General features: G+C 38.3%; 1 protein-coding gene across 2 annotated transcripts in view; it reads left to right on the top strand.

Moving 5' to 3' along the window:
• The first annotated feature begins 8,414 nt into the window (after positions 1-8,414).
• The window catches only part of sema3d (sema domain, immunoglobulin domain (Ig), short basic domain, secreted, (semaphorin) 3D), a 47,331-nt gene continuing 44,523 nt past the window's right edge, over positions 8,415-11,222 (top strand). For both annotated transcript variants that reach the window (XR_014030642.1, XM_081372572.1), the window contains exon 1: positions 8,415-8,674. The gene's annotated coding sequence lies outside the window, so the exon portion shown is untranslated. The remainder of the gene's footprint in view (positions 8,675-11,222) is intronic.

Genomic DNA, 11,222 nt, shown 5'->3' with positions numbered 1-11,222 from the left:
AATTAATCTGCTTATTGTGAGCCTAAATGAGTAAATTGTCAAGTCAAGTCAAGTCAAGTGTATTTGTATAGCGCTTTTCACAATACAGATTGTATCAAAGCAGCTTCACAGTTAACAAGGTTTGTTTCTAATGGAATTCATTGATTGATAAAATTAAAATTAAATATCCCCAAAATATCCCCAACTGAGCAAGCCAAAGGCAACAGTGGCAAGGAACCGAAAAACTGGTGACAGGTGACCTGATGGAGAAAAAAAAACCTTGGGAGAACCCAGGCTCAGTCGGGGGCCAGTTCTCCTCTGGCGTTTATGAACTAGAGGTCGGATTTAACTGTAAGATTAAAAGTATTATATGAATGCCTGGCTGAAGAGATGCAACTTTAATCTAGTTTTAAACTGGGAGAGCGAGTCTGAGCAACGAACAGTATCAGGAGGCTATTCCAGAGTTTTGGAGCTAAATGTGAAAATGCTCTCCCTCCTTTGGTGGCTCTGGATATCCTAGGTATGACCAAAAGCCTTGAATTTAGTGATCTTAAAGAGCGCGATGGATTGTAGGGCGATAGAAGATCCGTTAAATAGACTGGAGCTAAGCCGTTTAGGGCTTTATAAGTCAGTAGCAATACAATACGGGACTTTATAGGTATATGTAGTGATATTAAAATCTGTGTTATATGATCATATTTTCTTGATCTAGCAAGAACTCTAGCGGCTGCATTTTGGACTAACTGTAGCTTGTTTATTGAGGATGCAGGACAACCAGCTAATAAACCATTACAGTAATCTAGTCTCGAGGTCATGAACGCATGAACTAACTTTTCTGCATCAGAAACTGAGTGATCTGATGGGGATAAAATTGGTATTTAATCATTATCAGGCTGACTTGCCACCAACTACTGGTGCTTTTTTATATTTTGAAAGTAGTGTTTCATGTTGTCACTTCACATTTAATAGCTCTTAGAATGAAATCGCTATGCAAATTCACAGTGCCTCCTTTGAGTTGCATTAGACAGTGTGTAATGTAAATCTAAATGCAGGTTCTGTGTAATGTGTGTAATGTAGTGTAATGTAATGTAAATCTAAAGATGCTGCTTCTGTGCCACCTATACTGCAAAGCTGGGTGTTTGTTCATACAGAGTTAATCAGACAGCCTAAAGCCTCTTACGTTGTTAATTTAAATTTCAAAAAACAATTCGACATTTGCTTGCAATGTTTTTCTTACAAAAAACCTCATCATTCTGCAGGACAATTGTCTATTACAGTATACAACACAGATAGAAGGGTGTCAATAAATCTGTGGTGATATACTGTACAAGACACTTTTAAGAAAAGTTTATTTCCATCACACTGTAAAGTGTTTTTAGATATTACACATAGATTACATATAGCCTACCAAAGATTTTACATATAAACTGGGTCAGCATACTGTTAATTATAGGCTACAGATAGTACCATGGGGTGCTGAGCGTGACCCCTGGCGTGGAGCCAGAAATATGGTTGGGGATAAAAGTTCACAAACAAAACCAAAAAACTGTGGTGTTTAGCCTATAGGCATATACATATTACATGTGCTTGTTTTTATTTATGCTGTATTATAAAATACCCATATTATAACAAATAAATAAAATATATTTGGAATTTGCCCTTTAAAACGAAGGCTCAGTTTGTGGTTCACAATTATTTGACTAAAAACAACAAGAACAACAAAACAAAGACAAAGTCACTTATATTAAAACAGTTTTTTATTTATGTTTTTGTTTACAGAAGTTATCTTGCGCCTTTAATTTCCTCCGCTATCGTCCTGTCAATCATCTGTCTCATTCTCACGGGTCGCGGATATGATTACAGTTTCAGTAAAAATGTATTTCACCATCATCATCGGTAGCCACCCTCAGCCGATTGGCATTACAGTATTTGCAATCACCATCCCGTGGCAAAACGGAGCGTCTAAAAGAAAAGTTCTGACTGCTGACTGAACATTGGTCAGTGAGCCTCTCCCGCTCGGCGCTGTCAAGCGCAGCTTCACCACACACAGCTAAATAAAACAGGCTGGTGGCAGACTAATAATTAATATTTCTGATGTAAAGATTTCTGTGAAACAGAAGAAAGCCCAATAGGACATGCCCTGTACAGTTTAAGAATCTGTAGCCATAGTAGAGGACTATTATTTTGATGAATAGACCTGAGCGACAACTGATGACGTCACATGATCAGACTTGCTTGACCAATCGGCAGAAGGGGGCGTGTCAGGCCGCCACATGTGGAAAACGAATTTTGAAGTCATTTATTCGTTTTTTGCCTGTGAACTAAAAAACGAAAAATCAAGCCGAAATTCCGTTTTTGGTTTATAAACGAAAAACGAATTGTCTGAAGTTCAAAGACTCTCTTCATTCTTTGTTCTAAAAGGAATAACGATAAAATGATCGCCAAAAAACGAAAAACGGGCCGTTTTTAATTGGTTTTTCGTTTTTTGATTCTGACACCAAAAACGGTTATTTGGTTTTTCGTTTTGAAACAAAAAACAGAAAAACGGTATTTTCGTTTTATAATTACAAACGAATTACGGATTATCCAGAGATCCCCTGACCAAAACGGCCCCTTTATTCGTTTTTCGTTTTTTCAAAAAAAACGAAAAAACGAGATTTCGGCTTGATTTTTCGTTTTTTAGTTCCCATGCAAAAAACGAATAAATGACTTCAAAATTCGTTTTCCACATGTGGGCGGCCTGACACGCCCCCTTCCGCCGATTGGTCAAGCAAATATGAGCATGTGACGTCATCAGTTGTCGCTCAGGTCAGGGTCTGTTCAACAAAATAATAGTCCTTTACTATGGCTACAGATTCTTAAACTGTAGGCTACAGGGCATGTCCGGGCTTTCTTCTGTGCAACTTTACGCGTTTCACAGAAATCTTTACATCAGAAATATTAATTATTAGTCTGCCACCAGCCTGTTTTATTTAGCTGTGTGTGGTGAAGTTGCGCTTGACAGCGCCGAGCGGGAGAGGCTCACTGACCAATGTTCAGATCAGCAGTCAGAACTTTTCTTTTAGACGCTCCGTTTTGCCACGGGATGGTGATTGCAAATACTGTAATGCCAATCGGCTGAGGGTGGCTACCGATGATGATGGTGAAATACATTTTTACTGAAACTGTAATCATATCCGCGACCCGTGAGAATGAGACAGATGATTGACAGGACGATAGCGGAGGAAATTAAAGGCGCAAGATAACTTCTGTTAACAAAAACATAAATAAAAAACTGTTTTAATATAAGTGACTTTGTCTTTGTTTTGTTGTTCTTGTTGTTTTTAGTCAAATAATTGTGAACCACAAACTGAGCCTTCGTTTTAAAGGGCAAATTCCAAATATATTTTATTTATTTGTTATAATATGGGTATTTTATAATACAGCATAAATAAAAACAAGCACATGTAATATGTATATGCCTATAGGCTAAACACCACAGTTTTTTGGTTTTGTTTGTGAACTTTTATCCCCAACCATATTTCTGGCTCCACGCCAGGGGTCACGCTCAGCACCCCATGGTACTATCTGTAGCCTATAATTAACAGTATGCTGACCCAGTTTATATGTAAAATCTTTGGTAGGCTATATGTAATCTATGTGTAATATCTAAAAACACTTTACAGTGTGATGGAAATAAACTTTTCTTAAAAGTGTCTTGTACAGTATATCACCACAGATTTATTGACACCCTTCTATCTGTGTTGTATACTGTAATAGACAATTGTCCTGCAGAATGATGAGGTTTTTTGTAAGAAAAACATTGCAAGCAAATGTCGAATTGTTTTTTGAAATTTAAATTAACAACGTAAGAGGCTTTAGGCTGTCTGATTAACTCTGTATGAACAAACACCCAGCTTTGCAGTATAGGTGGCACAGAAGCAGCATCTTTAGATTTACATTACATTACACTACATTACACACATTACACAGAACCTGCATTTAGATTTACATTACACACTGTCTAATGCAACTCAAAGGAGGCACTGTGAATTTGCATAGCGATTTCATTCTAAGAGCTATTAAATGTGAAGTGACAACATGAAACACTACTTTCAAAATATAAAAAAGCACCAGTAGTTGGTGGCAAGTCAGCCTGATAATGATTAAATACCAATTTTATCCCCATCAGATCACTCAGTTTCTGATGCAGAAAAGTTAGTTCATGCGTTCATGACCTCGAGACTAGATTACTGTAATGGTTTATTAGCTGGTTGTCCTGCATCCTCAATAAACAAGCTACAGTTAGTCCAAAATGCAGCCGCTAGAGTTCTTGCTAGATCAAGAAAATATGATCATATAACACAGATTTTAATATCACTACATATACCTATAAAGTCCCGTATTGTATTGCTACTGACTTATAAAGCCCTAAACGGCTTAGCTCCAGTCTATTTAACGGATCTTCTATCGCCCTACAATCCATCGCGCTCTTTAAGATCACTAAATTCAAGGCTTTTGGTCATACCTAGGATATCCAGAGCCACCAAAGGAGGGAGAGCATTTTCACATTTAGCTCCAAAACTCTGGAATAGCCTCCTGATACTGTTCGTTGCTCAGACTCGCTCTCCCAGTTTAAAACTAGATTAAAGTTGCATCTCTTCAGCCAGGCATTCATATAATACTTTTAATCTTACAGTTAAATCCGACCTCTAGTTCATAAACGCCAGAGGAGAACTGGCCCCCGACTGAGCCTGGGTTCTCCCAAGGTTTTTTTTTCTCCATCAGGTCACCTGTCACCAGTTTTTCGGTTCCTTGCCACTGTTGCCTTTGGCTTGCTCAGTTGGGGATATTTTGGGGATATTTAATTTTAATTTTATCAATCAATGAATTCCATTAGAAACAAACCTTGTTAACTGTGAAGCTGCTTTGATACAATCTGTATTGTGAAAAGCGCTATACAAATACACTTGACTTGACTTGACTTGACAATTTACTCATTTAGGCTCACAATAAGCAGATTAATTATACCATGACATTTTATATATATATATATATATATATATATATATATATATATATATATATATATATATATATATATATATATATATATATATATATATATATATACTGGTGGATATAGATTTACTGGTGGAACCCAAATGAAAGTTCAGTCCTGGCTGTATAATCAAACAATAAAAACGAGAAACAATGCATGCCATCAAGAACATTCATTGATTCCACAGGAACTTGATCCAGTTTCCCCCATTTTTACTAATAACTACTTTGTGTTAATTCAGAGAACAGTAAGGCAAACTATTAAGCATGAACTCAAACAGGATCAATTAAGATTTTCAAAGCATTTTGGAACTCTTCTTGGTGGAAATTGACAGCACGTTTTCAGCTCATTCTGCAGGACAATTGTCTATTACAGTATACAACACAGATAAAGGGTGTCAATAAATCTGTGGTGATATACAAGACGCTTTAAGAAAAGTTTATTTCCATCACACTGTAAAGTGTTTTTAGATATTACATATAGATTACCAAAGATTTTACATATAAACTGGGTCAGCATACTGTTAATTACAGTTCGTACCATGGGAAGTAGGGGTGCTGAGCGTGACCCCTGGCGTGGAGCCCATGAAGAAATATGGTTGGGGATAAAAGTTCACACAAACAAAACCAAAAAACTGTGGTGTTTAGCCTATAGGCATACATATTACGTGTGCTTGTTTTTATTTATGCTGTATTATAAAATATTATAACAAATAAATATATTTGGAAATTGCCCTTTAAAACGAAGGCTCAGTTTGTGGTTCACAATTATTTGACTAAAAACAACAAGAACAACAAAACAAAGACAAAATCACTTATATTAAAACAGTTTTTTATTTATGTTTTTGTTAACAGAAGTTATCTTGCGCCTTTAATTTCCTCCGCTATCGTCCTGTCAATCATCTGTCTCATTCTCACGGGTCGCGGATATGATTACAGTTTCAGTAAAAATGTATTTCACCATCATCATCGGTAGCCACCCTCAGCCGATTGGCATTACAGTATTTGCAATCACCATCCCGTGGCAAAACGGAGCGTCTAAAAGAAAAGTTCTGACTGCTGATCTGAACATTGGTCAGTGAGCCTCTCCCGCTCGGCGCTGTCAAGCGCAACTTCACCACACACAGCTAAATAAAACAGGCTGGTGGCAGACTAATAATTAATATTTCTGATGTAAAGATTTCTGTGAAACGCGTAAAGTTGCACAGAAGAAAGCCCGGACCTGCCCTGTAGCCTACAGTTTAAGAATCTGTAGCCATAGTAAAGGACTATTATTTTGTTGAACAGACCCTGACCTGAGCGACAACTGATGACGTCACATGCTGATATTTGCTTGACCAATCGGCGGAAGGGGGCGTGTCAGGCCGCCCACATGTTGAAAACGAATTTTGAAGTCATTTATTCGTTTTTTGCATGGGAACTAAAAAACGAAAAATCAAGCCGAAATCTCGTTTTTTAGTTTTTTTTTGAAAAAACGAAAAAACGAATAAAGGGGCCGTTTTCTCGTTTCTGCTTATTTCATTTCAAATTGGAAAACAAACTATCAAAACGTACACGGACCCTGGGCCCACCCACCTGTCAGTCAGGCCCATCTAGTCACTCAGTGGCCTCACAAGGTAGCCTAGGAAATTATGTTGCGATTATAACAATTTTGACCTATAAAAATAAATCTTAATGTTTCTTGATTCTTGTTTGGTTGTCATGGTGATGACGAAATGCCCGCGTAGCGCATTTCGGAGTCAGACTCAGATGATTGCGAACAGCCCATTCCCCCTTCACAACGACGAGCACATTTCACAGAGGGACACTGAAGTTTAGCTAAGTAACGTTATGTTAAACTAAAATGAAAACAGAGCAACAAGTTTGTGTCAAAAAGACCACGCACACAGGAGGAAGATAATGCAGATGTTCAGGAGAATTGACTGCATTGTTGGACAATAACGAAATCATTGCAGTGTTCAACTCTTAAGGGGGTCGCACACTGGACGCGCAGCGCCGCGTCTAGGACAACTCTCACCTGAAAATCCGATAATGTCAGCAATTTTCATTCAAGCAGCTGATTTCTGTGCATGAATATAAAACTAAACGTATATTGCAGCCCAGGGTTAAGTCAGATTCATTAACTACGATTTGAGACAAATAAATGTAAATTTAATATAAAACTATGTAAATAGCGCTCTGTGGCGCGGCAGGATTTTGAACAAGGTTCTGAGCCGTTGCTGGGCGCAGCGGACAGACGCCGCCGGTGTGTGTAGTGTACACTACACTCAGAGAATAATGTGTTCGAATTTAAAACTGTGTGCGACCCCCAGCCCCGTCGTCTCCTGTTATAAGCTAGTCATCAAAAGTAAGCAAATCTACGTTTATGTAGTTGCCTAGTCAATGTTGTTTATATAACGTGGTTTATGTGGCCGCTGAGCCAGACTATGACCAAGCATTGTTTTTGGTTTTTACACACTGTCCACTACTGTCCTGCTGATTTGATGATGTTGTTTCGCATCTGTCAGATGCGCGTGTGTGTGTGGTGTGGCCTGGCCGCGCGCAGTGGAAATGCTGTTCTTATCGTTATGTTCTTTATTAACACTGCTTATGATGACATACATGCTTGTGCTCTGATTAAACTGTGGTGTATTCAAGCAGGTGTAGTTGTGTTGGCCTATTTTGATAACAGATGCATTTTAGGCTGTGCCCACCTGATTTTCTCTGGGCCCACCCACATTGTGATTCCTGGCTACGCTACTGCCTCAGATGCGTGCCAATTTCGCTTCAAACTTTTGCTTTTTATGCGCATCAATTTCGCTCGAAGCGTCCAACTATACACGGTAGACGCAAATTTGACGCTCTGTTCAAGTTTGTTGTAAATGCAGCATTAGGCTGAAAGAACCTTTGAAATAACTGAAATAATTTGGCAAAGTTATATGAAACTATAATGTCAAAACCTGCCCAGAACTTTATCTCACTAAAAAAATAATTGCACCAATGTTCATCAACCAATCAGAATCGACCATTCAACAGCCCCTTGGTATAGGTTAAAATAAAAATGTTATACATAACTCAGTAATGTTGCCCAATGCTGGTCAGTCTCGCACCATCTTTTGACATTATGGCTTCTTATCCGAGGTTGGGATTAGGCTAATCGGTCTAATCCTACTTTGAGCGCCATTCTAGTCATTTTTTGTAGGGGGCACAATTTGAGATGCCTCGAACGCAGGATAATTCTCTCGCATTTGATTCAAACCGAATCAAATACATTTTTCATAGTATAAATATAATTTATAGTTTACACATGAGCATTATAGTGTGAATATGTTGAAGCGTGCGCTGCTCTGTCGCGATTCCCGCCCTCCCTTCCCTGCTGCACGCGGCGCTAATTGGTGCTCTCTGCTCGAGCCAGCAGACACGAGCCCCACAGACGCGGACACCTCAGCCAAATTCACATTGAGTCCAGTCACACTGAGAGAACAGTTCATTAGTCTTTTTATTTGTTTTCGTTTTATGTGCTCCCCCTTAATTAAGTTGAAGAGAGCTTAGTTTGGAAACAGCAGAAACGTCTTCAAAACATTTCAAGCATTACTTTGGATAATAACGGATTTTGAAGTGTCAAACTGCGCCTCAGACTTCGAGAAAATAACGACTGACACCAACTCTCTCACAGGTACTCGTTATTAATAATATTTCATTATTCTGTTGCATTTCAATGATAGATACTGGGAAGAAAAACACTAAAACCTAATCAAAATTCAGCAGTTCAGACATTTTGATGAGGTTTTAAGGTGCATCACTCAGAATAAGTGACAATTTGTGTTTTATGACGGGCGATAGTCGATAGTGATCATCTTTCCTTATAGATATATTATTGAAGATACTAGCAATTAAAACGGTGGCATGTCTGCCATGTGTGATAGCCTACTGACTTTAGGGAATAAAATGAATTGCTGACTCTCGTGAGGATAAATATTTGCAGATAGCCTATTCTTTGAGGTAGCCTAGTTGATCTTGCATGGCTCTCCCCTTTCTCTTCTCCTGTTATCTTTAGGTGATAGGAAACGTTTAATTTCAGAAGATTTAATTCCCATCTGCGCTTTATTAAACATTCTCTTATTGGCAAGCAACTTTGTGTAAAGCAAATATTTGACTTTAACAAGTGCAGTGATAAAAAAGGCATCTTTACAAAAGCACAAATGTATTTATTAACACCCATGCTTGCTATTGTATAGATGTCCATTTTATTTTTTTATTTGCATATATTATTATTCATGCATTATTTTATTTACATATTCATTTCTTTTAGATTTGAATTTATTTTAGATTAATATTTATTTTAGTTTAAAATTAAATTTATAAATAATAATATATTGGTTAATTTATTATCCTAGTTCAGTTTGCTAAGCCTATGTGTCATTCTTTTCCAGTATACCCATTGCAGTTTTCTTCACTGTGCATGATTTGCTAGTCAGGTGGTAAAGGAATGGGATTTGTGATGGGCATTTGTAGCATTTGCTAACGATGTTGTTTTAAGTTTCAGGAAAGTGCATTCTGATACAGTCTCCATGGGGACACTACCAGACAGTCTATGTGGCATTACGTCACTTAAGTGTGGACTTGGAGGAGGGTCACAAAGGCTTAGGGCTGCATTTAAGGATCATTATCATTAGAATTGACCTCATGCCAAAGTAGGTTTTTGTCTTAAATTCATATCTGCTAACTTTTATGGATTAAAAGCCACAAAAACGCCCATGGATGACTTTAAATTAAGGAAAAGATTAATGAGGTTGTGAAAGCCGATAAGGTTTGTTTTCAAACGGCTGGCCAGATTTGCTGGTGAGGAATGTTTAATGGGAGTAAAGTGTGTCTGTTGTGTCTGTCAAGGGAATGAAAGATGGGAGATTCTCAGCCTGCCTCTGGTCCTCCTCACACGTCCACGCCAACTGCTGAGCTGGGATTGGCATTAACTCTTGACTCTTGAAGGGGACTAAAGTAAGCCAGGACGTAGTACTCGAGTGGTTTAGAGGGGACTCTTTCTCTTCCCAGCGGTATTTGCCTCGTGTTAACGGGCCGGATAATACCTCTCTATGATGCACACAGACTTTATGGAAACTCTCACACACTCCACCGTTTTATGGGGTGAGACCAAGAGAAAGTCTCAGTCATAAGCCACAGATGGAGTATACACACAATTTACAGACTATGTGAGTGTTCCTTATTAAGTATTGATTTATTAATATCAATATTAGCAGTTAATTTATCTATATTGATTACATATAAAACATGAGCGTATCTGTTTTTGTATGCACAAGCACACACGCTGTACAGTATAGTTGTACCTGTGTTCTCAATATTATGTTTTGCTTAAGCAAGCTGGACCTCTGACATAAATGTGGAGAGGAAAGCATGATTCAGAGGAGCTGGATTTCCTCTGTGTATGCTGAAGAATCAAAGTAGGGCAGTGAGTGGCAGTGTGATGGATTCTAGTTGCTCTGAATATGTGTGTGTCCGTGTCTAAGTGTGTTTACTGTACGTCCGTGGAGCATAGTGCCACCTGGGTGTTAAAAGGCTCTAGCACAGAAGTGTGATTTCTTTTTTTAGACTTTTTTCGTGCATTTTCTCTCCGTCTGTCTCGCCTCACTGTCTCTCCTCACTACATCAGCAGTATATGAGGCATTAAGACGAAAACACTTTTGATTCTTTTTCTTTTCCTAGATTTCTTGACTCATTTAGAAGGCAGAAGGCTGTGCCCTAGTGCAGGAACTTTAGTTTAAACTCTTTGATAGAAAAGAAACAGTCTATCCTTTTTCTTTTTTTCTTTTTTTTTTAAAGAAAAAGCGTGGCTTGCCATGCAAAAGTGCCATCATAATGCTAGGGTGTGCCGTTATGCCATGTTTTTTACAGTAATTCCCAGGGTTGCCAGATCTCTCTAGCCCAATGGCCAATAAAAAAAAAAGCCCCAAAAATAGTGTTGTAGTGTTGAGACTGCAAAATTGTACGTTCCCGTACAACTAAATAATTAGCAGCGAAAGTAGGGCAATTTCTTACATTTGGATGATAAATGGTCAGTGGCTTTATTCCATCAAATATATGTCAGAGTTCTCACAGCTGATTGGTCCAGTTTTGGTTTGCGATCTCTTACCCGGAATGAAACCTCCTCCTCCGCTGGTTAGCTGTGTAATTTAAGTTACCATGGCGATGAACACCACCAAAAACCA

Source organism: Scardinius erythrophthalmus (assembly GCF_964197995.2).
Source record: "Scardinius erythrophthalmus genome assembly, chromosome: 8".
NCBI classification, from domain to species: Eukaryota; Metazoa; Chordata; class Actinopteri; order Cypriniformes; family Leuciscidae; genus Scardinius; species Scardinius erythrophthalmus.
Note: the sequence above shows the minus strand (reverse complement) of the source record. Positions and strands in the feature narration are given on the sequence as shown.